Source organism: Aplysia californica, unplaced genomic scaffold (genome assembly GCF_000002075.1).
Source record: "Aplysia californica isolate F4 #8 unplaced genomic scaffold, AplCal3.0 scaffold00055, whole genome shotgun sequence".
Classification (NCBI taxonomy): domain Eukaryota; kingdom Metazoa; phylum Mollusca; class Gastropoda; order Aplysiida; family Aplysiidae; genus Aplysia; species Aplysia californica.
This window is the reverse complement of record NW_004797325.1, coordinates 1,406,470-1,414,391: the sequence shown is the minus strand read 5'-3', so window position 1 is coordinate 1,414,391 and position 7,922 is coordinate 1,406,470. Positions and strand designations below refer to the sequence as shown.

At 37.7% G+C, this 7,922-nt stretch overlaps 1 protein-coding gene across 1 annotated transcript in view; it reads left to right on the top strand.

Moving 5' to 3' along the window:
- Positions 1-4,051: 4,051 nt before the first annotated feature.
- LOC101845073 (rhomboid-related protein 2) overlaps positions 4,052-7,922 on the top strand; it is a gene marked incomplete in the record, with an annotated part of 21,219 nt that continues 17,348 nt past the window's right edge. Inside the window, 1 exon segment of the mRNA XM_013079538.2 lies at positions 4,052-4,327.

Sequence of the window (7,922 nt, the reverse complement as noted above, 5' to 3'; positions counted from 1 at the left end):
GGGGCTACACTTGAAGGCTATCTCGCTTATTACGAGGCCGAATTTTACCAAATTTCACACATATAACAAGCATAGTAAGAAGTCTTACAATCCGCAATCTAATTTGATAAAAAAATTCGTTTCCATGGATACAGCGGCTATGTTGGATTTTGTTGACATGTCTTAGGTAATGAATACCGCACTTATCGCTCTTGGAAATTGATTGTTTTTTTGCATGCGGGTTCACAAACATCAGATCTAAAAATTTGTCTGTTGTTTTTTTCCTAAACGAATTAGAAAATTTTTAATGAATTTTTTTCTGAGGTAGCATTCAAGTTTGCGAAAAATCCGTGAAAATCCACGCTCCAGACACCATCAACAAAAATCTATTCCATACATAAAAAGTTCAACTGACACATTTTTAGTATTACATCTTCTCTTCATTTTGTGAAAACTTCATGAAGATTAGATGAAAAATGGTGGAGTGATTAAAAAAAAGTATAGAGAAAAGTCGCGTTTTGAGAAAACGGCCGATAAAGAAAAATAAAATGAAGTTGTTGGTTTGTTATCTTCCGAAATCAAGGTCATCCCAAATCTTGAAGATGTTTTGAGCCAAACAGGTAACCACCGGAAGAAATTATATCATTAGAAAGTAAGTAATTGTGTTCGGAGTCGATTTCTACGATTCGTAGCTTTCAATAATCGCGAACCTAGCCGCCCTGCACTACTTCTGGCTAGAGGTAATCTGAAAAGGCATGACACATAATGTAATGTATCAGTCCTTGGTGTTTCCTGTATTATCTGATGTGGGCAATGTACTGTAAAATGTCTTGCAACCCATATATAACTTGAATGCAATATTTGAATGGTTCTCAAATGTCGGCCATTGTGTTATCATTGGTGTAGGTATTTGAGGTATTTTTGTTTTTGTTTTGTTTTGTCGTTTGTGTTTGTTCTCAAAGCCTACTTGAGAGATATAACGGGTGGCACCTGAAGGCCAAATCCCGTGGATCCTAACCAGTTAGATTATTTGTTCTTTTCATGTTATGCTTTTCTTATATGTTTTAAAACTGCAGCCCCCCCCCCCTTTTTTTAAAAGAAAGAATAGTCTGGTGATGGTTAAAATTGTTAATCAGAAATATACCACATTTTGCAGAATTGTAGTGGGGTATGATTGTTTTGTCAATTAAATTTGATGAAAAGTAGAACATGGTTTATAATCAACATTTGGAAAAAAAATTGCACTTCTGTTGCCCCCCCCCCCTCCACCCCATTATTTCGCAATGGGTTTAAGTACGCTAAATGGGTAAAAAAAAACACACCAAACAACCCCACATACAAATCTCGATTTTCGTGCATATGCGACAAATATAAAAAGGCGTTTTCTATAATGGTGAGGCAGCCTGGTGGAATCAGGCTCTCGTCAAAATAATCAAAGTGAACAAACTTGCATTTTTCCGCAGGTTTGTGAATTTTTGTGAATTTTTTTTTTTGGCTCAACACCTCTCATGCCCATTAAAGAACTCATTTTTGTCTGGATTTTTCTGAAAAACTTTGATTAAAGGAACAAAGATTGTAAATTTTGAGTTAATAATAATAATGATAAATAGCATTTATACTGCGCATTTCCATTTCCTAAAAGATGCTCAATGCGCATTACAATGAAAAAGACATCACATCTTAAAAATTAATCGACACAAATGTGTACGTAAAACAAAGTATTATTATACATATAATATAAATGCATATATGTAAAATTTTATACCAGAAAAACAGTCTCGCAGTGAGGTTGAAAATGTGTTCACTAAAAATATACAATGCAATAAAAATTCACGAACAGTCAAAATAAAGTTGAAACGTGAGTAACTAGAAACATTCATTAAAACATTAATTCTATACAGATAGAAAAACATTTCCGTTCTCTCTCTCTCTCTTTCTCTCTCTCTCTCTCTCTCTCTCTCTCTGTGTCTCTCTGTCTCTCTCTCCCTCTCTCTCTCTCCCTCTCCCTCTCTCTCCCTCTCTCTCTCTTTCTCTCTCCCTCTCTCGCTCTCTCTCTCTCTCTCTCTCTTTTCTCTCTCTTTTCTCTCTCTATCTCTCTCTTTTTCTCTCTCTCTCATTCTCACTCGCTATTTCTTCAGTCTCACAGTCTGGCATACACATGCATATATATCACAGTACATCATTATGACAGGTATGCTTTTGTGAATAAAAAATGCTTCAGCTGATTTTTGAAAATGGAAATTGTTGGGGCAGATCTTTTTTTATATGGGAGTTCGTTCCATACCTGGGGACCAAAGAACAGAAAGGAACGCTCGCCGTATGTTTTGTAATTTTGTTTTGGAGTTTTAAGAATTAGATTGTCAGAGGCTGATCTAAGGGCTATAAAAAGTGTGCGGAGTTGAATTTAATGAGCAATTAATTATTAATTATTATATAGACAGCACCTCTTTATATCTAGATTTTTCAGGTCTTTTAGAATTCAGACGCGCATGCAAAAATTCAGAGAGATTCGCCACTTTGATTCGGTGTAATGAGGTTGACAAGTTGTCCATTTGGTGTTTTCCGGACGAAAGTAATGGTAGGTGAGATATATATATTAGATAGATAGATAGATAGATAGATAGATAGATAGATAGATAGATAGATAGATAGATAGATAGATAGAGAGAGAGAGAGAGAGAGAGAGAGAGAGAGAGAGAGAGAGAGAGAGAGAGAGAGAGAGGGGGGGGGGGTTAAACGAGACACAAAGAGAACGTGTGATAATATTGCATGTAGTCAGTAATATAATAATGTTGAGTTATAACAGTAATATCTTTTAATGAGAATAATATAAGGGTTATTATATCGCCCTTTCGTCCAAGGTTGAGACAGTAGCTACATATGTTATTTCACATATATACCCCACTCTTTTGTCTCTCTTTTGTCTGAGAACAGCGCAGACGACTCATGTTCAAATCCACCTTCCTGATGTGGAAATTTCTAAAGTTATTAAATATGAATATTTGAAATACACTTTTCTTTCCTCTGTCGTATTAGCTAGGAAATAAGAGTTTCATTCTAAATTCAACATCTCACATATAATAACCGACTTCATAATCTAAACCTAAACGACAAGAGGCTTAAAATAACCTCAAAGTCAAAGTACAACATGGATGTGGGGAAAACATTACGTCAGCCGCTGTTCAACTACGCCCAAGATACAGAAATAAAAATTATAGAACATAATATATTTGCTATATTCGCCTTGCTGGCCTTAAAAAGCCTTGCGGACTGATCCACCCATGTTTGGTGAACCATTGCAACTTTTAGAACAGCCCCACCCACTTTGCATAAAGAAAGCTCGAATTCTCGCCTGAATACGAACATAACACAAGGCTTTCAACCTCTGTGCGAATGGAAAAGGCCTTAGCATTCCCTTTGTAGCGCCGATAAAAGGAACGAGAGAGGTATGGTTATTATTTGCTCAAGACCCTGTAATATTTTGGTGCGAAGTTAGGATTGCGGTTGCACAAGCAATGACATCAATTTCTACTTTTTGTTTTTCTCCTCGTAGTCTGTCTGTCTGTCTGTCTGTCTGTCTGTCTGTCTGTCTGTCTGTCTGTCTGTCTGTCTGTCCTCAGATTTAGGAGGTCATTTTAGAGATCATCTTTCTGTTAGTAAGCTCATGCATGCATCTTTCTGTTAGTAAGCTCATGCATGCATCCATGTAATTTGTTCAAAGCTAGATCTACATTTTATTTTTCTTGTTTCTCTCCCGCCATCTTGGGTGAGGGGAGGAGGATAGAAAAGGGGAACGTGGGAAAGAGGTAAAGAAAGAAACAAAGAGAGAGAGAGAGAGAGAGAGAGAGAGAGAGAGAGGGGGGGGAGGAGGGAGAGAGAGGAGGGAGCGAGAGTGAGAGAGAGAGAGAAGAGAGAGAGAAAGAGAGAGAGAGAGAGAGAGAGAGAGAGAGAGAGAAAGAGAGAGAGAGATACACCACTACCCACACACGACCCACGCCGTCCACCCGCTTTCACAGTCCCCCAAAAGCCCCATGACCCTCCCCCTCTCAGCAATGCATTTCCAATACAGGCCCTTCCCTACCCTCTTTTTAAGTGCGAGAGGTTTTTCAATGGTAAGACGTCAAAGTTTTATGTAGGCCTAGGCCCAGGCGACGTCGCTGTTCACGGAAGAATTCGCATAGAGCATAGGAGTGTGCAGGGGGAAGTTTGAGGCAAAGACGAGAAGGAGATATATTTCTTTCTTTCAAAGCGAAGCGACATATTGAAATCGTGATTCCTTGAAGGATAGTTTGGCTACGCCCTGTCTCGTCACTGGACTAGCTGTTCGATAGGCTTACAGTAGTTTAGAGTAAGTATTTGTTTTGTAGCCTACTAATGTTTGCAACAAATGTGAATATAATTTGATGTGGAAGTTTGATTTGATCTAGATCTAGATCTAGATCTATACTAAAAAGCTCAAGACCTGGTGTTTCATAACCTTGTGCTTTGACAGTATCCTGTTATGTAAACATAGCTTTTGGATTTGTTGCTACGAATTTCTTCAAAGAGCAGGTATGACTGGATTGAGATTTCTGGTTCCCATTGATTGATATCTAGTTGATGATAATAATGATTAGATTTTAACTTTCTTAATTAATAGAATTCATTTATCTGTGTTTTGTAAAGTAAGTGTAGTGATTTCTCGCTGACGACCACTTTTATACACATTAATAATCATCTCAAAACAACGTAGTCAAGTAAATTTCTTTTTGTATTACTTATATAGGCCATATTATTATCTAGCATCGCCGTCATAGCTCGCAATTTCTTAAAATTCTCTTTTCTTTTTAGGTTTTTGGTCAATTTTGTCATACCAATAGGCTACCACAGTTCTATTGCCTTACTCATTTCTGCTGCTTGCGTTGACAACGGTGTTGCTTTTTGTGTTGCCGATGTAAATGTTACCTTATCATTGTTTTAACTGTGCTGTTGCTGTAGCCATTGGTATGTATTCTTTTGCCATGTTGGCTGTTGTTGGTGTTGTTGTTGTTGTTGTTGTTGTTGTACGGTTGTTGTTATTGTTGCTGTTGTTGTTTTGTTGTTGTTGTTGTTGCTGCTGCTGCTGTTGTTGCTGTTGTTGGTGATGGTGGTGATAGTATTGATGTCGCATTATGTTATTGTTTACTGTGGCATCAGAGGTCTAGTGTTTGGCTGTCGGACACACAACCATAAAGGTATGGGTTCAGATCCCGGCCTGTCCCAACGTCGTGCCCTTGGAAGAGACAATTTCCTCCAGTTTCCTTTTCTATAGCTTGTAACAAAAATATTGCCGATGTTTGACGCAGGATATCTCAAAGACTACCCAACCGATCACCTTCATATTTTGAGAAGAGCTTAATGTCCATCTCATCCACTGGGAAATGCTATACTATCAATTTTCCGAAATTGAGACTGGTTAATTTCTTACGATGTATCATTACTAATTCAATACAAGTTTGACAGTTATCACGTGCTGAAAGTTGGACAAATTGCTAGTTTCTCGGATGTTCATAGGCGTCGCCAGTTCTGAACAAATTTCCTAACCATTATCTGAAGCGACATTGATGGTTACACAGACAGACAGACACACGTAGAGAGATATAGTGACAGATTTACGGGACACATTTAAACATATTTTAACACTCACCAATTATTCAGAATCAAATGTATCGTCAATCAGGTTAATCCATCATTTATCCATTATCTTTCCTCTGTTGCTTTGACATGGCCCTCACACTTTTGCCAAAATTCTCTGGTTATACTTGATTAGACCTGCTTTGTTTGTCGCTTAACGTCATGGAGTTTAAATGTTGTATTTGCCAAAGCAACATTTTTCTTCATCTCAGCCCAGATTAATTCAATAGTGTAGAGCTGAGGGTGGTAAGGAGGGAGCCTAAGAGGTATGTTACCATGTTCTTCCAGGTACTTGTCCACTCGAAAAACTTCTATCTGGCTCTGTTCGCTGGCGCTCACAATGTCTAGGAGATCCTTTTTAGTTTTCGCTGTACTGTGATCGATCCCATGCTTATCAAGCCAGGCTATTATAGGACCTTTGTTCATAGATTTTGTAGGGACTTTATCATCAGGATTAGTTACATTATGATATGATGCATTGTCCATAACCAGGCATGGTTTTTTTTATATCTAATGCAGTCACCACAATGTTACTAATCCAGTTTTCAAACTAGTTACTATCCATGTCTTTGTGATAGTCGCCATTTTCATCTTTCGACTTTGACTCAGAAACCAGCTCACAATTATTCACTAGTCCTCTCTCATGGCTTCCGATATGTGCAATTATAAGACGTATTTACCTTTTCCAGTCGGAATGAATCTCTGTTGGGTGTCAGATTGCCATTCTTTGGTGCACGTGTGGTGGGCATTGATGTAGGACTCATCAAGAAAATAAATGCCAACGTTGTCTTCTCTAAGCTGTTTTAATTTTCGTGGGTACTTCCCCCTCAGTGCAACCATGTTCTTTGACTCACAAATTGCGTCTTTGGATGTTTTTGTCTTCTTGAAACTGAAACCTAGACTCTTCACAATGCGCCTTAAAGTCTGTTTGTTGATATCCAAAATCGTGATTGCTTTTCAAATAAGACCTAAGTTTTCTAAATGTGACGTACTGGTTATCACCTAATTACATCTTTCCAATAGCGCGTCCCACGAGATCTCTGTCAAAGGTATCACATTTAACAGGTCGGCCTCTCTTTGTCTCCTCGACGTCTTCGGCTGAATTTTCCTCCGATATCCATCTGTTCAATGTCCTGTCACTTAAATCAAGCAAATGTTTAGTTCTGCTAAATGGATCAGAAATTGAACGATTTAGACGATCACGATTTTTCTCACAAGTGAAATAGTTATATAGGGCCTACTTTCAGAGCAATGTTCTTGTGAGTAAAGAATTTCAGTTTTAACTTAGACTTCATCTTCATCACAATATGTTATTCAGGAAGTTAACAATTAAAAATATTAAAACCACACAGCCCAAATGGATAAAAAGCGTACACGCCTATGACTCTTGATAATGACTGACAGATCACAGTACCGTTCTCTTGTTCACTGGGCGGACACATGTGTTCGTGTGGAACAAAAGTGATTGTTTACCTAGATTAGCTAGAGAAAACAGCAGTTGTGAAAACACTACTCACGATTTTCACGACAGTTTTGACAATACACAGAGTCGCCAAAGCCGTACATGTAATAAAATGTTTACATTTGTCAGAAAAGACAAAAACACATTACGCTTTCCTCAAACGTTAAAAATGTATTATATCAGGTGCGGGGAGAGATTTTAAAAAAATGAGGGGTCCAAAGTTGGTTTAGCCATGGCCATGGCAATCAAAGTTTTATGATGAATAATACATATTGCTTGCTTAAATTATAATACATTTATGTATAATATTTGTAAAAAGGTGCTCTGGTTCACTGTCATTCCTAGATACTAGATTCTATATATCATTACTAATTCAATACAAGTTTTACAGTTATCATGTGCTGAAAGTTGGACAAATTGTAAACCTCCTATTTTTTTTAGATGAACCAACACATTCGGCAACAATTTTGTTACAAGCTATAGATCTAGTTCAGGTGAAAATGTATGCCCAACTTAATGCCAATATTGAAGATCCCGTCACTATGTTTGTGTCTGAGCTCTTGTCAAATGGCAGTTCACACGGAATGCTTCCCAGGGAGCTGAGCATGCTTAGGACAGTTAAAATAACTAAAAGGGCCAGTCAGGATCAAGTAAAAAAATAAAATCGTAAAGATTGTTTTCCAGCGGGACTTGCACTATATCATATACTTTCATTGTCATTGTTGTTTATATTTGTGTTTGTTGTTGTTTTCTTGAGAATTATGGTATTGTACTTTTTAGAGTTAGAGCGAGAGCGAGAGAGAGAGAGAGAGAGAGAGAGAGAGAGAGT